The following is a 22,879-nucleotide window of genomic DNA, read 5'->3' as shown; positions in this document are numbered from 1 at the left end:
TTGATTCGTTAGTATGGTTCAAGTACACCTCGAAGACAAACGTGGCTCGGTAAATTATCCTCCCTACTTTATCATCCCGAAGCGAGTCTCGAACGCAGCAAGCATTATTCCGCGGAAGCGCTACGCAAAAAGCGAACGCAGTTACGAGTTACCTTCTTACCTTCTATAGCGATCTCGGTTCCGCTCGGGACTATGCGCGGACAGCTGAGATCTAAGGCATCGCGGGGATCAGCTCGGCTCGTGATCGGCGAAACACGCGGACCGCCGCGCCGCGCCGCGCCGGCGGCGAGACGAGGGTTCGCGGCGCGTATCCGCTCGTTTCCTCGCGATTCACGATTCCCTGCGGGCGACTCAAGGACACTCCCACACGTCCCGGCGAATCAGCCTCGGTTTTCCCGAGTTGTCGGACCGCGGGTCCGCGATTCTCGCTTACAATCCGCAATTCCGCGCCGGGGCAAAAATCCGATCCGGAACGGGACAGCGAGCACAATGGCTTGGCCGGGCCGAAACGGGCCGCGTCCCCGTCGCGTTCGTCGAACAGAGAGAATACGCGCGTCTCGTTCTCGGTCGCTCGAGATGAGCACAATTGACCGCGCGGCCAGAGAGACAGAGAGAATCGAGGAGGAGCGAGCCAGCGCGGAGAGGACCGCGCGCGCAGCTGTCCGGACGGATCGCCACGGTCAAGTTCCTCCTTTTTCTCCGGGGCGCTGTCTCGTTCCTTTTTTATTTTCTCCGGCCGGTGTTCTTTTTGTCAGCGCGTGTTGAACGACAGCCACGAAGAGGGCACAATCGGCCGGAATTAGCGAGCCTTGTGCTATCTCGCTTATTGTTCGCGCGACAAGCTTTACACACGTGTAACTTTCCGCGAGCGCGCGACCAGTACACGCGGAGACAGAGAGACAGAGAGACAGAGAGAGAGAGAGAGAGAGAGAGAGAGAGCGAGAGGGATCCTCGGGGCTCATGCATATCATCCGACGCCTTCGTGCGCACAGTGTCCGGCGCGAGCAGCTGTTTTTCTTACGTCACCGTGCCAGGAGGAATGCTTTTGATTTATGACGGTTGCACGCCGTCGCGTCCCCGTCGTCGTCTCTTCGCCGTCTTTCTCTGCGCTCGCGATTTCTTCTTCTCGCTCGCGCGCGCGAGCCGCGACAATTGCGATCTCGCATGCACGGATGAAAAGGGGCGTGGACCGCTTTTTAGCGGCGCCGGGTTGCCCGCTTTTGCTCGCTTTTGCTCGCCAGGCTCGCTCGTTACAGGCTCGCGCAGCCCGGGCCCCGGGTTCGACGCGCAATTTCCATGGAATTCGGGTGGGTGCCACGGAATCGGGCCCGGCCCGGCCCGGCCCGACTGGAAATCACCTTTTAAATTACCATGAGAATTACCCTCCGACGATCACGGACCCCTCCGGAGACGACTCCGCGAACGTCTCTTGACAGCGACTTCATATACTTCTAGGAATTACACTTTCTCGGGCACGATTCGAATCGGCGCAAATCGGTCACGCGATCGGCCCGTACGAACGGACGCGCGCTGCGCTGTGTCTTCAGTTCTCGAAACTCGGCGTCGACTCGATCCCCGTTCGTGCTCCGCACCTTGTTTTAGTCGATTTCGAGCATTTGCATTCTTGTTCGCCGCTTTTTCACCGCGTACTCGGCCGAGCGCGGACAAGCAAGTAATTTCGATGTTACTCTTGTTATAAACGGGTTTGATCGTTCTGTCAGTGAGCGGGATTTTTTCGACCATGTTCGATCACTGTATCCTCTCCTGCGTGATAATTAGACTGCGGGTTTTATGCGTTTATCGGAGGAGAACGGCTCGCCGCGATTTCAAACAGTAGAACGATTAAAAGAATGCAACAACGCATTTCCATTTTCGATTCCATTTTCCGATTTTTATTCTGCGTCAAATTAGGAATTATAAAAATCCATATTCCAGTGGTCATTTCTAGCCAACTAACTAACTCTGATAGTCCTCTTTAAACCAGAGATTAAAGAGTTGCTTTACAATCGTGAAATCTCTCTCGCCATTTTCGGTTCCGTTAAACCGAGTCCCACAATCGCGAGATCGGTATAAAAGGCGCATTCTACCAGAGTATTAACCTTATTTCCCTCCGCATCTTTTGCTTCAATCCGACGACGATGTGTTTCACGTTCGCGGGCCGCATTAACGAAGAAATATTAAGATATATTCCGAAAAATATGGTAAACGTACGGGAATAAAAAAGACGCTGACGGCGAATAAAATGCTTAATCAAGCACGCGAAACCCGATGAAGACGTGAACGCTCATTAGTACACGCTGTCTAATTATTTCTTCTTTTTCTCGCAAACGATAATCCGACAATTTTTTTCGTCCAGACATAATATAACCCGATTCTGAAAAATTCCGCGGACATATCGCTCGGAACTGGCGTTTTTTACACGGCAATAAACTGTGGCCGGTGCCCGGTAAAGAAGTCGAATCGACGTTACAACTTGTAACCGTGTAGAAACACAACTCGGGGGAAACGTAATGTTGCTTAAGAGACGCGGACCCCGGGTGATTTGAACGAACGATCGCCGTCCGCGAAATGTCAATCGGCGACGCACGCTTCGTAAACGTAACCGGCCGGCGAAATTTTAGAAAGCATCCGATTTATAGGCGTTATCGCCGGACCGTACGGCGACAGGCCCGATGATGCTGATAAACTTTTTGATCGTTAACTTTTCGCGCCGACCGGATCAACTACTTTCGTTTCGCGCCCGGTAACTCCGGTCGCGATCGTTTATTAAATCAACGGCGCGAATTAATTAATTCCGCGCTATCGGATCGCGCCGCGATACTCGCCCAATTTGTACCCGATTCGCTCTTGTTTCTCTACCTCGATGAGGAGCCACATTCGTCTCCGACTTTACTATTTTGCTCTAGTGATTCATCTTTTTTCCCCGATCCACTAGTGTCGCCATTAATTCACTGGGAACACGAGCATAAAACATTGCTAACGTATCGCCGGAGCTCCTCGCGTTTCTATTTTCAGCTAAGTAGCACGTGTCCACCTCTGTGCTATTGTTTTTATTCCTGAAGCACAGATTTCCAACTGTACTTTTGCCCATTTCATTTCTGTGGTTTCATGGAATTTTTATTCGGAAAGTTTTCAAAGTTGAAAGCTCGGGAAATTTCTGAAGCCAGTGATTTTATGGCCGGGTCTTCTGAGAAACCCGTAGAATCATTGCGATGATTCCTTTCCTTTGGAGCGAGTGTTCGGTCGCGCGGCGCCGAGGAGAGGAACGTTAACGCGCATGCAAATCGACGTCTTGATCGATACGAGGACGCTCGTTCGGATCTAGTTTCGCTCTGATCGCGTTCGATTAGCTCGCCGATCATGAACGGCGAAATGGCAACGAGATTACGCCTCGATAACCTTAAATAAATCGTGCTCGCGAGTTCCCTCGCCGCGCCGGCGCGGCGAGATCCAGGAAACGCGTGTACGCCGCGTTTTATACCCGAACACGTTCGCTACCGATATTCGTTTCGAAAGTAATCTTCGCCGACTATAAATAGATCGTTGCAGCGAGCAGTCTCTTTGGCAAGAAATGGTCCCAGCTTTTTATCGGATCGTTCACCGCGATGGTAGATTAGTTGCACCAGTAATTTGTGTATTTATAGGAAGAAAATGTTCTGTAAACGCGTAACGCGGTGCATCGCTGATTCAATATTTGTCCGGGAGGATGCACTTAACTTGGTAATCGTTGCCGAGTTGATTCTCTGTCATCTATCGGAAAATAGTGCACCCAGATGGAACTGATATTTATACTAATTGGCGCGTAAATATATTCCCCTGCTTCTCTTTTTTTAAGGACTTCTTTCTCGAACTGGTGGACTTTTTTCTTTAACTCGATGAAATACGTTCGAGAATGAGTTGGTAAAGCCCGAGCCAGGATGACGCAGTCGTGGGTTATCGATCTCTCGGTCAACGGTTCAATAATTACGGAAAGCATAAAGAAACCACGCAGAAACGTAAAGCACCACACGTGATACTCTTTTCCCGAGGTGCACGGATCTCTTGGAGGTGTGCGGTTGGCATTTAACAGTAATTGCCGGTCGTTGTTCAACTAGAATCTTTTAACGCCGTATCATTAACAACAGTATTCCATGTATCAATTGGCGACCGAGGTTGAGCGACTCGAGACCATAAAACAGCCTTGCATTACGGCATTCCGTGCGTTCCTGCTAATTTGCAAACTCTCGTTCAGCTTTCAAAAGTTTCTATTATTACAAATCGGCAGTAAAGATAGCGCGGTGGAAAAGATCGATAAAACATCAACGATACCTTCCACTGCAGACGTTGCGACCGGTGATGGATGAACTGCGGATCCGCGCGCAAAAATCTCTGATAATAATAATTTCACAGTTCAACGATTCATTTCGATATGAAGTCGTCGAGCAAGCAAGAAATTCCTATCAGGCAAGAAATCGCGAATCTGCCTGGTGCAACGAAATAAAATTAAGCGCGATAGAGTGTTCGTCTAGCAGGTGGTCGCCGATAAATGATCTTACGATCATTGAATTACAGGTAAACTGTTTGCTCGCCGTTTTTCCGGGTTAGTTGAAATGGTTGGCCCTGATAGCGCAACACGGCGGGCGCCGGTCACGGATGACCACCGCGGCTGCAACTTCTTCGTCATTCGTCAGCGGGGTCTCGTTCGCCTATTTGGACGATGATGCGCCGCGATTTTCCCTCGTAAAAGCCGAGCGGATCCGCGGCCAACGAGCTGCGACGCGAAAAGCGACGCGTCTAATCGCGTTCGCCGATTACCGGGGCCGAGGCGGACACGGCGTATCACCGCTGGAAATGGCTTCGCGATTATGTCACGATAACCCCCGAGTCCGCGAGCCCGTCGAGATCGAGAGCCGTTTTTGCGCACGGGGTCCGCAGGCCGATCGCCAAGGAACGCCACGTTTTCGAGACTTCGTTGCCACTGATGGTCACAGTGTAAGCTTGTTGCAAGTCTTCGATTTTTAATGGCGACGTTAAACCAACACAACTTAAATAAAAGAGGGAGAGGCATTTTAGTGGCTTTAGGCGACACCGTTTCGACACAAATCTGCAGAAATATATAGATATATATTTATTTTGGAATTTACTGATTTATGCCATTGAGATGGAAAAACTACACTGCGAGAAAATTGAGTTTTTTAAATTTTCTACTGTTTCAAATTGCATCCACCAATTTTTGTGATAAATTCCTAAAATCCGTAGTCTACTCAGGGTCTAATCTATTAACTGCTTCGACTTGCACCATTTTTGTATGAAACGGTAAAAGAAGCTTGATAAGGTTTCTTTAAAGAATAGTTTCGGCAGAAGTCGTTACCTTACATTGGTTGTAGGCATTTGTTGGTTTACGAGTGGTACGGTTGTCGCTTTCGGACGCGTTGAGAGATCGTCGAGGGACACCGCGACGAGAGCGCTTTGTCAACTGAATCGCAGGTCGTTACCGGGAATATGCAATATCCTGCGGGTGTACTCGTCCCCTCGCTGCACGCTTGTAAACGTTTTTTCGCCGATTTACATTAACGCGATCTTGTTAGCGTGCACGACTATAAGCGGCGCGCTTATAAAATACGCGGCCGGGCATTTCTCTTCCTGATTTATACACTTATGAGCCGGATACTCGCCACCGCGGATAGACGGCCTGCTCTCTTTACTTGTCCGGTGTCGGTCGCTCGCGACGCGCGTTATTTGTCGACGAACATACCTCCGCCCGTTTCGAGGCGAACACGCCGACTTTTTCCTCGCTATCGGCGAATTTGCTCGCGCGACGGCCGCCCGAGCTTTATTCCGACCTGTCTAGATCATTCATTTAGTCCGACCGATCCAGACGAGCGTAGCTTTGGCCGTTACACGGTGTTTCCGGATATTTTTCTAATGTTTTTCAAATAAAAACCGTAGCCCTCTCATCGCGAATTTATTGACTATTTAGAAATAATCTCTGAGCAAATGCAGTCGAAGCCCTCGTGTGATTTGATTATCCAAGAGAACTATTTTCAGTATTCCGGAAAATTTGCGTCCTTATCGGCCGGACAAGTAAAGCCAAACCGTAGCCCTCTCGTCGCGAATTTATTCAGTATTTAGAAATAATCTCTGAGCAAATGAAGTCGAAGCCCTCGTGTGATTTGATTATCCAAGAGAACTATTTTCAATATTCCGGAAAATTTGCGTCCTTATCGGCCGGACAAATGGAGCCAAACCGTAGCCCTCTCATCGAAAATTTATTGACTATTTAGAAATAATCTCTGAGCAAACGAAGTCGAAGCCCTCGTGCGATTTGATTATCCAAAATTTTCAATATTCCGGAAAATTTTCGTCCACGGAGGATCGAGACGTTCCGATCAACGTCGGCGAAGCGGTCGTTCCGGCGATCCAGGGATGGCTAAAAATCGCGTATCCGGTGTGGAAGTTTTCGCAGGGGCGTTGTACATGTTGCGGAGCGAAGCGGTCCTATTAAAGCTCGCTCGGAGTCGTTTGTGAAAAGCGTCGGAAGGACGATGCTCGGCTCGGCGGATCGGTCGGCGCAGCACGACAACTCGCATCAAGGGCGATCAGAATCGATCCTCCATGGATTTCGCTCTGTGCATGGTCGGTTCGCCTCCGGCGATTCTGGTCGGCGCACGCATCTCTCGGCGGTGTGTGTGCGCGCCGCTCGGCTCTGCTTCTCGGACGATAGAAGGAAAGGGAGCTAACCGGAGCTAAACCCATTTATCGTTGGCGGAGCGCACGGCGCGGCGCTTTCAATGAGGCGTGCGCGCGCTGGAGGAGGACGGAGCAGGAAAAGCGGCGGAAAAACGAGAGAAAAGACCGGGCCCCGCGCGCGCGGCGCGTACCTACGTCCACAAACGGAGGACAGACGTACCGGGAAGAGGCGCAGAAGAAGGAGAACGCCGGGGAAAAGAGAGCAAACCCGGGTGAAAAGGAGAGAGAGTACGAAACCCGGTGAAAGACAGAAAACGCGAATCGACGGGGACGAACAGATCCAGGCGTCCGAAAGAGGGACGAACGCCGGGGAGAATGAGAGAGGGAGAGAGAGAGAGAGAGCAGGAGAGAAAAACAGACGAGAAAAGAGAGCGCAAGGATACCGTGCGTGCTCGTACACGCACGCACACGCACGCACCGAGCGAGAGAGCAGCGCGTCCGAGCGAAAAAGAGAGCAGAGCGGAGACAGGGCGTGGTCCAGCCTTGCTCTTACTTATAATTATATTTATTCGCACAACGTATGTACCTATAGCGATTGATATACGATCGCGTCGAGGTCTCAGCTTACCGCGACGAGGCCTGCGCGTCCGACGCGCCCGCGATTCCATCCGAAGCCTCGTTTTCGCGTCGAACGCAGGTCCTCTCGCAGGTGGACAGTCGTCCTAACCGGCTCCTCATAAAATTTCAGGGAATCGAACATCGTAGCACAGACAAACAATCGGCAACAGATACTCGCCGATTCTCGTAAAAGTCGTGGACGCCGGTGCTACGAGATAACAGGCGCCTTGACCTTTCAGAAGAGCTCTCTCAGAAGAGATTTGGCAATTGTTTTAAATCTTATTGGGTGCCAGTGACACGGTAGTTTTATTTACATTGGAATGATATTTTAGAATATTAGGACAATTCTCGGTATCATGATATTTGGTTAAGGTTTCCGGCAATGTCTAAATTTTGTTTTATTCATGACTGGATAAATGGAAATGCTGAAACGTATGTTATTCTCTAAATCACCTTTTAGTGGATCTTCATATTCATTTTAGCACAATTAAGAATTCGAGAGTGTTCGTCATCGCGACTAGGCTGTGGATTTTTATGCGAGCTGCGCAGATATTTATTTCTTCCTTTAATAACGTTAACAGTTTCGAAATGATACTTTTTATTCCTCGAGTATCGCCACTGTTTTCGTCACTTTTACCGAATACGAGTCATTGTACGTTCGCACGAACATCCGCAGAAGTTTAACGAAGAGACGCACTAATGAAAAAAACTGCCTCCAATTTGAATCATTTAAATTGGAAGTTTGTACGTTCGCCGCGCATTTTCCCGTAAAGTTGAATATTCACCGTGATTTTGTTGTATTTTCGACTGGCTGAAAACCGATAGCGAAGAAAATTTGATCGGGCTCCCGTTCCATTAAACTGTTCTACAGAAAACGGGCGAATTTGCATAAAATTCCCGCAGTCTGCTCGCCAAGTATCATCGTCTCCGCGGTGACTTGAACGCGCGATAAGCAATGTCGCCCGTTCGGGTAATTTCAATGCGTGGTTGATACCGTCCCCGTGCTCTGCACGTTGTAATTATACCCACATTTCTCTCCGCTATTCTATTAACGACGTCGTACAGGCTGTACCATAATACGCGGAACCTGTTCCCGGAATAAATTTAGAACTGAAAAAAAAACAACTCAGAAAACGACATGCGTCGCGTTCGGCCACAGTGATTGATTTCGTTCATTCATTCCCTGGGCACAACCTTCACGAGTGCGACTGTGTCTGTCAGTAAAACAATGTAGCTTAGCTTTCCGTTCTTTAACTGTTAAACAAACTGGCGCAAGTTAGGCGGACTGGCAATGCGAAGATTAGGTGGGGAGCTGAAATCGTATTGGTTTTGGAATCACCAGAAATTTTCCAAGGGAAGTTAAGCCTAAGCACATCGCCGCCGGTGGAAAGACCGGTTGCAGATTTATTAATCTACAATTATTGCAATTATGAAGTGGGAAACGAATGTATGTACCAGTCGAGGCACGCTGGGTTCAGAGTATTGATAAAAAGGGGTGGCAGAATTGCAGTTAGTTATTTTACGGGAACCGAGGCGTTATCTCGGTCAGAATTACGGTAGTCTCGGTTCGTATGTCCGCTCCACATCCGCGGCCGATAATGAGCCGCGGCGCACACGCGTTTCGCGATAACGCATAACGGCCCCGGGTACTTTCTCTGGAACGCAACGCGCGTCCTTTAAGTCGCGGGGCGGTCGCGCGATATGCAAATTCCCCCGATGGAAACTTTCCGTCCGGATCGAGGAAATTAACAGCGTTGCGCAACAAACACGGCCGTCTCGGATCCTTTAAAACGGTCGTCTGATTTTTCCGTCGCGGCCGCGTCCGTTTTCATTTCATCTGAAAAGAGGTCTCGCCGTCGCGGCGCGGCGGTATTGCAGGAAGCGGTGTGCGCGAAATTCAATCGATTACTAGTAAATCAGCCCGGTGTCCCGAGCCGATAGGGTGTACTTTTAGCGAGACGACACGGTAGCGGAGCGGATTCGAGTTCCTTATCAACCGGCCGGCTCGCGGGCCGGACACCGAACACGGTTTACTCGCTCGGCCGTAAATTTGTCGCGAACGGAACGACATCGTTCTGCATCGAACTACATCCACACACCCCTCTCTCTCTCTCTCTCTCTCTCTCCTCTTTCTGTCAAGAAGAGAAATAAAGAGAGAAAGAGGTGCAACGAGCTGCACCGAGCAGCCAGGAAGCAGGGGGAAAAAGGGAAGGATAATCGACACGTGCAAACCTCCTAGGCGATTTCTAGCAGGTCTCAATGGACGCGAAAAGAAAAGAGAAAAATTCCTCCCCCCCCCCTCCCCGCCGCCGATTCTCTTCGACGAGATCGGCATCGTTTCGACGAACCCGTTTTTCTCGCACGCCGCACCGTATGCGAGTCGCATACCATCGGCGAAGGAAGCCAGAAGGGCCGCAGGGAGAAAGTAGCCAGAGAAAGACCAGCAAAGCCGAGCCAAAGGGGGTTCTCGCGAGCCGTCCGTTCCCGGTACCTTCCAGGTGGCACTCATACACAAATTATGGTAATGACCGATCGATTCCCTCCTCGGACGTTCCCTTGTCCCCTTGCGAGGACGAGGATCCCGCGAGGCTGCATGGCCCTCGACCATTTGCGTCCAATTGGTCGTGAGCAGAACCTATTGCCGACGATACCCACCTTTGTTATTTTGATCCGACCAGCTACAGGACACACACCCAGCCGAACCATTCTCCCCTGGCCGTGATCGCTCTTCTGCACGGGGATCGTCTTCGGGATCTCTTCGCTGTCTCCTTGACACGTCCGCTGCCAGCTCTTCGGAATTGCCGAAATGTTTCATCAACTGCGACCCTACGTCCTTCATGAAATTTTAAAATTCAGCAGATAAAGGACGTGTACATCTTCGGATAGACTGCGGGATTGGTATCTGACGTTTCGTATTGTAAAAGTGTTATTCGGTAGATGTTTATGCCGATTTCGACGGTACGAACGCATATTCATCCCCATTTCTGTGAATACGTGCGTGCGCAAGCGCGAGCGCTTTAACCCCTTGGCATACAAATTAAATGGAGAGATCCTGCAGCCTTTACCGTAAGCTTATCGGCAATATTTATTGTCAATATCGTCGATTCTTTTGCGAACCCGTACAATGGCATAAACAACACGCAACGCGTCAAAGGATTAATAAAGTTAAGCAGTTGTCATGTACGGTCTTCCTTTTATTACACGAACGTTGGCACCGCAGGATTAAGAAATGATTTATACGACAATTCCTATAAATATCAATCTTAAAAACTTTCTAATTCTCTTCGCCGAAGAGAAATTCCACTTTGACCTCGCGAGTAAATTGCGGATATTTATGCACTTGCACCATGGATCTTGTAAAAATACTAGGAAATTGTGAGCCGACAAAAAGGTGGTAGATTTATTACTTTATTATTATGACGAGTACTGTCGTAGCTGCGAAACAAACCTGTTCCTTATTTTAGTATAGTAACATATGCAATGGAAAATTCTGTAAAGATCTATAATCACCACTCGATTAAAAAAAAAGATCGAAGAGTATCGATACCCTACTTTCGCCCCACTGAAATTATTAATTATTTCGCAGTCTAGTTATTTCCATAAAAAAACGAATTCTCCTAGCACGTCGAAAAGTCCCAACTCGTCTGGTTCAACTTAAAACAAAATTATGCAATTTTTCAAATACGGTAGACAGAGTAGCTCACAACATTTCCAGTTAGCATGAAACACCATTTCGCTCCAGCGCGTACAATGTCGTACGACGTATCGGAGACGTCTTTGTACGTCAAGGAGAGTTAATCGATCCCGGATAAATAATCCAACGGGAAAAGTTGTCTTTCCAGTCGATCGATCAGCCTATTTCCTCGCGATAAGAGGCCGGGGCGATCCGACAAACCAGCGAACGACCGAATTAAGACAAATAAGCGACATTGTCCGACGTGTATCGCGATCGAATCGTGCGGATCGGTTCGCGTGCGTTCGCGCCGGTCTTTCGCCGAAACACGCGAGCCGGAACCGTTTCGCGCGGCGAATAACGTCCCCGAATAACATTTACTCGGCCGAGCACGCATCGAGCCGATACGAAAGCACGAGACGGCAAGCACGTCGAGATGTCGTATCGCGTTTCAGACTCGCGTCACGTATTAGGGCCCGAGGGACGGATTAAAATATCAAAGATCGGCCGCGGCCTGTCTGTCGATCGCGATTCCATCGCGTATTTATTTACATCGACGAGCCTGCCCCCCCCCCCCTACGACCGTGGCCGATCGGAAATCGATTGCAAAACGATTCCAGGGAACCGTCGGTTCACCCTTGAAAATTAAAACCCTCTTTTTTCCATAAAATTCGGCATCCAGAGTCGAAACGAGGCAAAGCGACGCCGATATTACCAGAAGCGGAAGTCGGAGAATTAGTTTCTCCCGCGGGAACCGGGCAAGAAAAGCTTAATCGAACTCTCGGCGAGATGGCAATCGCGATTTCACGCGACAACGGCGCGGCGCGTCCCGGCGCTGGGAACCGTGTTCGCTCGTTTGCCAAAGGCCTCTCTCGAACGGTATATCAGCGAGTTTTTTTGTTTTTTTGCGGGCGCGCGAAACCTTTCGAAACCGTCCGGCGCGTAAGCGTGCATTTTTTCCCGAATTCGCCGTATGTATCTCGCTATTACCATTAACGCACTCGTGACCTTTCGATCGGCGAGACGCACGTGCGATACGCAGCCGCGAACACGATAAACCCACGAACCGATCGGACCGGTGCGCCGCGTGCCGCGCACGTTTTTTCCCCGATACAAGAGTGAACGGTCTGCGAAACGCAGGTGCACCGGCTAAGTGCCGATAGAAGGTACTTTCAGCGGTGCTCTTTCCTGATAACGCGTTATCAAAACCTGGCCACGGTGTGCGCGTTGCTGGGCGAAAGCGACGCTGCCGTGAAATGGTACTTTAGGGCACCTCCGAGGACCTCCTGTCTTCGGCAGTTCTTCAGGGTGCCATTAGTTACTAGCCCTGGCAGAAATGATTCCAAATTATTTAATCACTGCGGATCTTTACGCAAATAGTCATTTTCACGAATTATTTTGTACAAATCTGAAGGAGGGAGAAGCGTCCATAACCCTCCTTCCCTTTAAGACATTTAGACGTGCTAAACGCATAAAGATCCACCGGTAATTACACATATTTTCAATGTGGAAAATATTAACATAAAAATGGACACCTCATGTTTTTGCTAATATACAAAACGAGCGACACTGATTTAAGAAAGGGGTTCGTCGACCTGAAAAACGTAATTCTAATAAATCAATTATTCCAATAAATCTTACATTTTCTCGAGCACCGGTGCCATAATTGCAGATCACTTTCGCACGCCGAAAAGAGAAGATCGTCAGAGTCGCGCGTTTATGTTCCATCAAACTTAAGTGTCCAGTAGCATGCAGTTGCCTCGATCATCGAAAAAGCCCATCCAGGTGAATCACTGCGGTGGTGTCCACGGTCACGAAGTGCACTCCTCCAATTACAAGGGACGAAATGAGAGACAGGTTATCGCCGTTCTGCAGCGAACGGGAAAGAAGATGGCGGCCGGCTGCGAGGCGATAACCGTATTTAAAGCGTCTGCTCCGTGTTCGCGGATTACTGTATCGGCTCACGACATTGACTCGTTTGTCGTTAGAACCGTGCGAAACGACCTGGTCGCTCGCCTATTCTCTCCCTCCCTCTCATTCTTTCCTTTTGCCTCCCCTCCGTTATCGTTTACCATGTTATTTTTTCTCGACGGAGAACGGTTCGCCCGGCGACTCGCGAGGCTGATAAGCACGGTCGTTCTGGTTATCAGATAGCGGCGGCGCTGGGCGGTTGCGCCGATGAAAAAGCTGCGTCCGATGTAATGCGATTGGTGGGGCAGAACAGATTGTATTGAATATAACGCGCGCAGATTGATACGGCGATAAGGGAGCGCTCGGTAGCGCGGAGAAGGCCATTAAAGAAACAAATAGCGGACCGAGCCCACGGAATGAAGGAAGAGGCGTGTAAAATGGGCCGGGACAGGTAAATTGACGGGGAGGAAAATAGATAAGGGAACGCGAGAGGTGTTCAAACATCCCGCGCTCCGTTATCCCTTTTTTCTTCCATCGGGATATCATCTCCCAGCACACGGCGAATTCTTCCCTCCCTTTTCTCCCGGAACAATCGTTTCAAGGAGATCGATTTTTCCTGGTCGAATCCTTCAGGTATCACTGAAAATATGGAGAAAAATTGACGAAGAGCGAGTTCATGTGCTTGTACTATTTTTTCTAACAACATCATCACAGTTTTAATAGCAACGATTCGTCGAGAACTTGAAAATCGTTTCGACGCACGCGACCCCACCGTGGAAATTAATTGCCGGCCGCAGATAAAATAACTTTGTCACCCGTGTGCGACTGACACGCATAGGCGGGGCGCGTTAATCACGGCGGAACATGCAGATCATTCGCCGAAGGGAGTAATCGGCGCACGCGAATTGATATATAATTGCGATTAATTGAATTTCGAAATTGGTGCGGCGTCATCCTACGCGCCGCGCCGGTTTGCCGCGATCAGGTTTTTCTGCCAATCAAACAGTTGTTTCGGAATGTACTGCGCATTCGTTTAATGAAGCTATCAACGCCGCGCGTTATACGATCTTCTCCGCGGGCATCGGGGGATTAATTGACTCTAACGAACGTGGCGCCGCGAACGAGTCTTAAACATCGACGGGTGGAAAGATCCTTACGCGGAAAGCATAACTCACGCGATTGCTATTCTTCGCCGGATAAATCTCCGGAAAGTGTATCTCGTTACGATCATCGATCCGGAACGTAATCGAACATCACGCTCGTCACGGAACTTAAACAATTTCAATTTCCTTCGTGATCGTGGTTCACAAAACGGAACGGCGAAAAAATAAGGTGTGCAAACCTGTTCGGTAAAAAATCGGATTGCTGGCGGGCAAGCAATTAACGATCAACTCGACAATAATGACGGAGTTTCTTTAATTATCCGACGTGGATCCGAAGCGTTTATTCTCGGCCACATGATCGTTGATCGGGATTTCTCGGGGCGAAGAAATGAAATTGTTCCGGATCCAGGGATCGACAGAAGGGACGGGCATAAAGTTACGGCGATAATGTCGCCGATTGTCCCGCGGACGTTTAATTGGCCGTTGAAGATGGACCGAGCGCATCGCGTCCCATAACGCCGCGGACAATGATCGTTTTCAGCGGACATTCTGCGTTTATGTTCGGCACGATCCGCCCGGTTCGCAGATCGTAACAGCGCCGCAATCATCCTCGCCATTCCGCGAACGGATTCGCCTTAATTGTCGCGCGATTCGCTGGCATGCGATAATTAAGGGGGGCGAATTTCATTCTTTTTTTCCCCGGAGAAAATTATCGATCTTTTATCGCGGTATCGATAAATTGTATATGTTTCGCGAATACCTTTCGCGACGGTGTCTGCGAAAAATTTCGATCGTCTCGTTAATCAATTCACGGAGACGTCTGTAAAATATTAACCGGTGGAATGCAGCGGAGGATTTTTCCCGATAAATTGTTAATCCGGATGATTTTTAACACGCGAAACTGGAACTAACTGTCGCGCGAATTTTTGCGCTCGCGCGGGAACGATAAGGTCTCTGGGTTATTCGTTCGCGCGCTGTATTCGGCGATAAATAATCGCGCCGATCGAACGGCGGCGACCGTTCGTAAAAGTGGCGAGAGTTACGATTTACAACATCGATCTATAAATTCGTATTCCCTGGGTACGCGTTTCAATTGCTCGAATCTATTTCCGTCCCGCAAGTCTAAATCACGGCGGAGCAACAGAGCTGGCTCTAAATAAGTCGATATCATCGTTGATACGTGGGTGAAATTTATCTGGTGTGTTCGGTCGAGTGCCACCGGTTGCCACTGGTCCGGCAGAAAGTTCTCCGGACAGCCGCGATAACGATGGCGAACTTAAAACTAATTACGTAATATTTATATGTAATCGTTACCCGCGCCGCTACGGACACACCGCGCTGTATATATTCGTATATTATCATTAATTTTGCGGCCGCCCGTTACCTGCTCGCGCTGATAACGCCTCCTCAGGACCAGTTTGTCGCCGGTGAAATTGCGTTAATTTCGTGACATACACGTTCCCGGACACCTTCGGCTACTGTCCGGAACGGTCTCGTAAATCCGACGATCCCGCCGCGCCAATCAATGAACACAATCGGAGCAGTTGCGAAACCGCCGACACTCCCGCCATTTCTCACCGACACTGGCACAGAAACGTCAGCGATCCTAATTTTCAAATCTAATCGCCAGTTCCATCGGTTCAAACTGCAGCGATTTTTCGTCGGGTGTTTCCGTGCAATTTGATGCTTCCAGATTGTTTAAAAATCGATTTCGCAACCAAAAATTCTGAAATAATTCACTGTCGTGTGTGCCATTACATAGAATGTTCACGAATTATTTCGTAATTTTTTCTTGACCAGAACAGGGGCTAGAGAGCATAATTCGTTAAACCGTTCTCACCCCGTATCTACCCCCGTGGCGGGGGTACCGACCTGAAACTTGTCACAGAGGGGTTCCTTTGGGAGGCAAAAATCAATTTGGATTGGGGGCACTTGACAAGGTCCTATTTTTACTGACCCCAAAGTTGCCGATTGCCTGTAAGACAGCGGATCGGAAGATCGCCGGTTAATTTCCGAGCAGCTGAAGAGGTCCGTCGCGGAATGGGCGTCATGAAGCTGTCGATAGGAGGTTTCCGGACGCGTCGAACCTGCAATTACGTGTCCACCCTGTGCTCCGCCGCCAACGCTAGACCAGCTCGCAATTAGAGACGTGTCGAGCGCGGAGGGGGACGGGTGCGCAGGCTCGTTCGCATAAATTCGCACCTCCTTCTTCGCCTTTCCGGCTAACACAACTGGCGCAAAGAGGGTAATCGTTAGGCGCGATAGGGTTGCGCGGACTGGTTCCCGCCTCGTTCGCATGGGTCCCCGATGGGCACGGCGGTCGTTCCGCCGCGGCAGATTTGTTTTAATGCCTCGCCGATGGTCGTTCCGCTCGGCCCCATTAAAACCGTTCTGCCGGTCGGCGCGTCTCCGTTTCGTCTTTACCGATCGGATTAAAACGGGAGAGCGGAGATCGAACGCCGGCCGTTACGCGTCCCCCGTGATTATTACCGGCACGCTAAATCCCCGCGCTGGATCTCCCGAGCGGTGTTATCGAACCCTCGAACCGTCCGACGCTGATAAATTAATAAAGACCCTGTTGATCACGGCGGACGTGGGCGGATCCGAGGAGGGTAACGTTCGTTCGAACGAGATCCCCCTCCTTCTGTCGCGGTTTATGCGACGACGATCCCTCGCGGAAATGTAGACATAGCAAACGAGAGATAGCGAAGAAACCGGAGGGCTCGTGTTTTCCGAGACATCCTGATGGCTGTCCCTATGTCCCGGCATTCGTCGAAACGGACTTCGTTGTTTTGCGCGATTATTGTAACGCGATAGCCGAAAGCCAGAAAGAAGCGGGAATTAATCCTCCGCGGTGCGATTTTATCTTTGTCCTGGTCTGCTGCGTCGCTTTTGTCACCGAGGAACTCGTGCATCGCTTATTGTTAGCAATATGTGGACTGAAGATCTTTATGCAAAATAAAAAATATTTTCACTGATTACAAGACACGGGAAGGGAAATAAAAATTTCTGTCTTCTTTTAATTATTTTATTAAGCTAAAATCAATACGCTGGTGCCCTCAAGTCTTGTTTAAAATGTCTACTGCTTTAACACTAGGTTTACGGGGTACAAAGAGTGACCGTTTTACATTGCTTTATAAATATAACAAGAACGCGTCTATCCAAATTGTTGGTCGTTTTTTAAATAATATGTACCCAACGAAATAAATTTGTTAAGTAATTCCTCATGGATGCATCATTACAATCTCAATAGTCGTAAATTAAAAATAGTAGAATCCGTCATTTTGACGGGTCCCGTAAACCTAGTGTTAAATTGTGCTTACCCATTTTTGTCATAAATGCATAAAATCAGCAGTCTATGTAGTAATACGAGAACGCGTTCGTGCCCTTACGTAAGATCGACTGCAACCCCCGGCATGTAAAATAGACTAATAAACGAAGCGATGTGGAGTCACCGTGGCTGATAAGACCGGGAATCTCGTAATTCCGCTTATCGGGAGCTACGGAATTAACCATTCGGCGGTTTTCCCGGTACTGCTGAAATATCTGGTTCCTTATCCCGCGTCTCGATCGGCCCCGTGACGGCGGGAAACCGTTAAAATCGTCGATAATTCCGGGTTTCCTGCGACGCGAGGTCCCCGGTGGGTGTCAGACAGCGTGCAAAAAAGGATCGATCACGTCGAGCCGGCGTTTATCGAGCCGCCAGACGTCTTTCCGCCGTGAAATGTAGCCCCGCGAGTCGCTAAAACGATCGCGCGTGTGTGTTTATTCGGCGTGCCGGTAGTGAGAGTGCCGAATGCCGATCCTGTTCTCTTCGCCGCCGCGCGAAATCTTGATACGTCGCGAGCGGACGCGGATCACCAAGCTGTGTGCAGCGAAGAGCAAAATTGAAACAGCGAAACAATTTTTCTTTCTTCTTTTTAGAAATCGTTATCCGCGCGTTTGCGAACCCTTTAAGCCCGCGACGGGCTTGCGTAACGCTCGCAGGCAACATAAGTCGAATCAGTTGATGTATGTTTGAAAAATAAGTAAAATTAATACGGGCACAGTAATTGGGTTTCTCATCCTGTGCAGGCGCACGGTGGATATTATGTAAATGCGTCTGTTCGCGTATCGCGATACGCAACACGTGAATCGCGATTAGTTTGTGCGCGCGTGAAAGGGCTTTTACCTCGGCCGAGACGTCCCGCGCTCGTGTGTTTCGCTTTTTCCCCCAGTTTCGGCCGGAAAACCACGCACGTGTCTCTCTCTCTCTCTCTCCCCGTGAAAAATTATGTAATTTCGCGCGTGGCACGGTGATCGCTCGTCCATCGATCTATCTACCCCAGGTTGCGCAACCAGATTCGATTAATTTGCCGCACAATTTCCACCTCGTTATTCCCCGCGAGTTACGTTCAAACGAAATTACGATACTCTTCGGGATTCATGAATATGTACAATGCGACTCGCGATCTGTCTTCCTGATTCCACTGAGGATGATCGATAGCCTGTGCATCTTCGCGCAGATTTTTCTAACGGGGTGCGAAAAAAATTCGTCGACTCCTGCGAGCCGTGACAGCTTGCCGAGTGAGAGATTGTTGCTATCACTTGGGTCGAAATATCAACCCCTTTCGAGACAGCTGTTCACTGCACACGTTCCTACAATCCACACTCCGAATGTCTCTGAATGACATTTAATTAATATTCGTACTTTGCACGCCGTCTGGAGAAGAGTGCGGATCCTACGCGTTTGTAACAAAAATTAATAGGTCAATAAAATCCCCTAAATCTCGATACTTTGAGAGTTAATTTACAGCGACGGGACTGTTGCGCAACAGTAAGACGCCTCAAACGGAATATTAAACTACCCCTAAATGGAAGTCTCGGGGAACGGTACCCCGACCCGGGGTCACTTTCCCGGGGCCATTACTGTCGACAGATTTTCTTATCTCTGCCCCGAACTTGCCCGCACGGATCTCGCCTGAATTTCGTTTGATCCAAATCTCTGTTTCACGAAGGAAAAAAGTAAGAAAACACTCCGACCGCAACTGCCATTCAAATTCGGCCCACGTACTCTGGTGCTCGTGGAAACGGCCATTTCATAGAAAAAGAAACGAAAATGTTAGGCATCTTTTGTTAGACGTGAAAATCGTTATGCACGTTACAGACGTGGTTCGTTATTTTCATCTGTACGGGTCATTGTCCGACCAAGATTAGGTCGAGAATTCACCGGGAGGAGGAGGGTGCTATAGGAGTCAATTACCCTAAGTCAATTTACTCCATCAATTTTTTCTCGGACAAAGAGAAACGGTGCTCGAGTCATGAAAATTTTTTCCTTGTTCTGCGACTTTTCTTTGTTCACGCTGGTTTTATCGTCAATGTCCAGTAAACAATTTCACCTTGAGGGGAAGCGGGAGGGTGCAGAACAACCCCGATGCATCCCCCGTTGGAAATTCGGCGATCGGTCGTCGGCGAACATTTTCGGCGAAACAAAGAAAAAGGACGAAACGGAGAGAATTTAGTGGGACAACGATCGCTGTAACCGCGGGGTAGGAGACGTTAGGGGGGGAGGGATGGGGTCCAGGGGTGGGACAAGTAATAAAAGATCTCGGGCTGACATTACTGTCGCTGCAGACGCGAGGGGATACTCGTTTACCGGGGAATATCTGCGGTAGATCTCTCTTTCTCGGCGGCACCGGCAGATACGATTGCCCGCGGGCTCTTTTATTTACAACGACAATGACAAACGTAACGACAATTCACGGTTATATACCGGCCCACGGGGGAGACCAGCGCACACGGGCATAACGTGCGACGCCGTTTTTATGAAGCGCGGCAAGAATTCGAAAAGAGACCCGATAAATCGTCCGCGGCGCTTCAACCGCGACGCGCCGCCGCCCCGTATAACCACGATTCTACATACACGCACGATGTATGCGATTCTTGCGCTCGTCCCCTGTCCGTTCGGCTCCGTAATCCTTCGTGTCCCTTCTCCCTCTCTTCCCTTGCGCGCGTCCCTTTTGTTCCCTCTGCGTCTCTTGCTGGAAACAACAGCCACTCGAGAATCTCTTGCTGCCCTTAATAACTTGGCGCAGGTCAAAATTAATGTGTCCGATTCTCTTCGATTCTGTTGTTTTAAATTGCTTATCAAAATTTAGTATATATATATATATATATATATACGGATCACTCTAATCGGTGGTTTGAGCGTTTATGTGAGATGTTAATATCACTTAACTAGCGATAAATATATTACGTCGGCGGGCGCTCGAAGGCCAGGAAGGTTCACGGTGCCTATAAAATAATGTAATGAACTGTTGCCCGAACGCTTCGAACCGCATTACCCTCGGTAGACAGTAACTGCTCATTAACAGGCGAGTGTGTAATCATCGCGACAAAACAATCAACAAGCCCGAAAAGCCTAGAGGCATTTCTAAACCTGGTTTCCGTCGTAATTCGTATTACCATTATCTGGAAGTCGGTGCAATTACCGTTCTCGTTAATGCGTTAATATATTATTATATAAATTTCTGTTAACGTATTAACGTTAACGGCGGCACGGCGGCTCGGTGGACCCCTGTGGGATGGAGAGAAGTGGCTCTAGGAAACCGCGGAGTGATACCGATATAAAATAACCGGACCCGCGTTTCGATGTGATATTTAATGTCCATATAGATAAGCGTCACTCAACCTCGGAAAACTTAATAATCTTAATTGACTCGAGCGAGCCACGTCGATTGCGACATTTCGCGTCAACGTGTCTGGCCGCGAACGATCGTGTCTGGTATTCGCGAGTCGGATCCCGGCGTAAAAATCGATTATACGCGCGGAGTTATCGGTATTAATAACGTGAAAGCGACTCGTCCACTTTCATAGTCATATTTAGCAGAATAGCATTTTACGAGACAGCCCCCCCCCCCCGTTCCGTCGTGATCTTTCCCCGTTGCTCGACTCGGAACCGAGGAAATCTGGTATGGTTAGGTATAATATACCGTGGGCCGATTATGAGAACGGCGTGTGTCCAGACCTCGGTTGTAATGTTCATCGACGCGGACGACGTTTCCCGGAATTTCACGCGAGCCCGAAAAAAGCTCGAAGCCGCGGATTAATTAATGCAGGAAGCGTCGGCCGCCGCGTTAATGAAACCCGATTCGAGCCGACACGATTTTTGCCAGAATTTACGACGACCGAGAGGACTTTCTACCGCGGCGATTCGTTGACCTCTTGAACCGATCCCGCGAGCAGGGGAGGAATCGACGATGCCTTTCGATGACTTTCGGCGAACGAGGAAAGTGAACGCGCGTCGATGATGCGTCGAGGACTCCCGCTCTCTTCCCGCCGCGATTCGTTTTATGTCCTTCTCCGTTTCCTCATTAATATCCTTGTCAATGGTGCGGCCTTTTTTATTGGACGGTCAACAGTCCTTAATTAATAATCATCGAACGGGAACGTGTGTCATTCGTGACGCGAGATTGGCGTTTGACTTTTCAATATTTCGCGGAATCGTTTCACGGAAATTAATGCTGCTTTTTTATTCGCTGGTGTTCAACAAAACTATATAGGTAATTTTAAAACTTTAGTGTTCGAAATATTTGAACACTACGACGTTTTTTGCGCAAATTCTTCACATAGAATGCAGTTTTGGATGTTCTTAGAACGCTAAAAAATTGTTGGAACGCGCGCAGTCGATAGGTACCAGTGTGGCATAAAAACCATTTTCGCCGTTGTTAGTAAATTTCCTTGTTTCAAAGTTTGCAGGAAGAATTTGTTTTGCAAGGGTCATTTTCGTCGAGGATATTCAAACGGCACGGTTCAACGTAGAGTGCGGCAAGTTTCGTGATAAATTTCGACGTTAACTGTGAGACGTGACGCGAGTACCGCGTTTTACACTTGCAAATTACTCTTTAATGTGGTGTTTAACTCTACGGTCAAAGACGCGAGCAGATAACAGGGTAGTTGAAAAATTATTTACAACGCTTTTTTATCGAACCTGTTGCATATATTCAGCATCCTGCACACCTGTGCGGCTCGTTTAGATGAAAACGTTCGAGACCCTCGTTTTTCTCGTTGCCGGTGGAATTTAACGTTTTCAATGTTTCGAACAACAATGTCACACGTGTGCGACCTTTTTACTCATCGATAGCCTGCGGATCATTGCAAGTTTATGGCATATTTGCAAATCGCGTATATTAAGAAAAGTTATTAATACGTTTTGGTCGACGAGATTATGCGGAGGCAAGTGGCAACGTATCGCATGATAACGCGTTCGATCGCGTATTAAGCACAACGAACGGCCGATTAACGTAATCCCCTTAATTATGGAAAGAAAGCGCGGCGGGCGCTCTCTCGAACAAATTTCGCTAGAGCACGAATATATCGGCCGGCTAATGAATACAGTGTCACCGCTTCATTAACGAAACTGGTTCGAACTGGTCGGATTTTACCTGATTAACAGTACCACACGGTCTTCGCGGCTTTTTTTCCGGCCGGCCCTCCTTGTCCCGCCGTTTCACCGTGGCGTACCCTTCGTGTCCTCTCTTCGGGGCCCCCGGGGCTCCATGGGTTCTCTCTGGTTCTCTCTGTCCTCTGTACGATCGCGTCGCGTCGCGTCTGGTAGACCGGTGCTCTCGATCAGCCTCGTTATAGCTATGAGATCGGCTCGCTGGGCGCGATCGCTTATGGGCGTAACGCCCGATCGACCGGCAATGGAAAAATGGTCGTCGGGCGACGAGCCGGTCGTGAAACTATCTCTTATTTGCGAACCGACGACGGCGCCCCGGCTTCGTTAAAATAACCAACGAAGACGGCATGGGTGAAACTCGGCACCCGTGGCCGACCGGGTTTGCCCCAGCCCGAGCCACCAGCCAGCAGCCGTCCATGGAAAAATATATAACGGGCCGGGTCGGGCCCCCGACGCCCGAGCTCT

At 49.2% G+C, this 22,879-nt stretch overlaps 2 protein-coding genes across 3 annotated transcripts in view; one reads left to right on the top strand and one right to left on the bottom strand.

The window, feature by feature from the left end:
* Grh (grainy head) overlaps positions 1–22,879 on the top strand; it is a 135,474-nt gene that overhangs the window by 35,654 nt on the left and 76,941 nt on the right. The window lies entirely within an intron of this gene.
* LOC143362853 (glycerol kinase 5) overlaps positions 13,922–22,879 on the bottom strand; it is a 128,690-nt gene continuing 119,732 nt past the window's right edge. Inside the window, exon 12 of the mRNA XM_076803350.1 lies at positions 13,922–13,941. The gene's annotated coding sequence lies outside the window, so the exon portion shown is untranslated. The remainder of the gene's footprint in view (positions 13,942–22,879) is intronic.

Source organism: Halictus rubicundus, chromosome 18 (assembly GCF_050948215.1).
Source record: "Halictus rubicundus isolate RS-2024b chromosome 18, iyHalRubi1_principal, whole genome shotgun sequence".
Lineage (NCBI taxonomy): Eukaryota > Metazoa > Arthropoda > Insecta > Hymenoptera > Halictidae > Halictus > Halictus rubicundus.
Note: the sequence above shows the minus strand (reverse complement) of the source record. Positions and strands in the feature narration are given on the sequence as shown.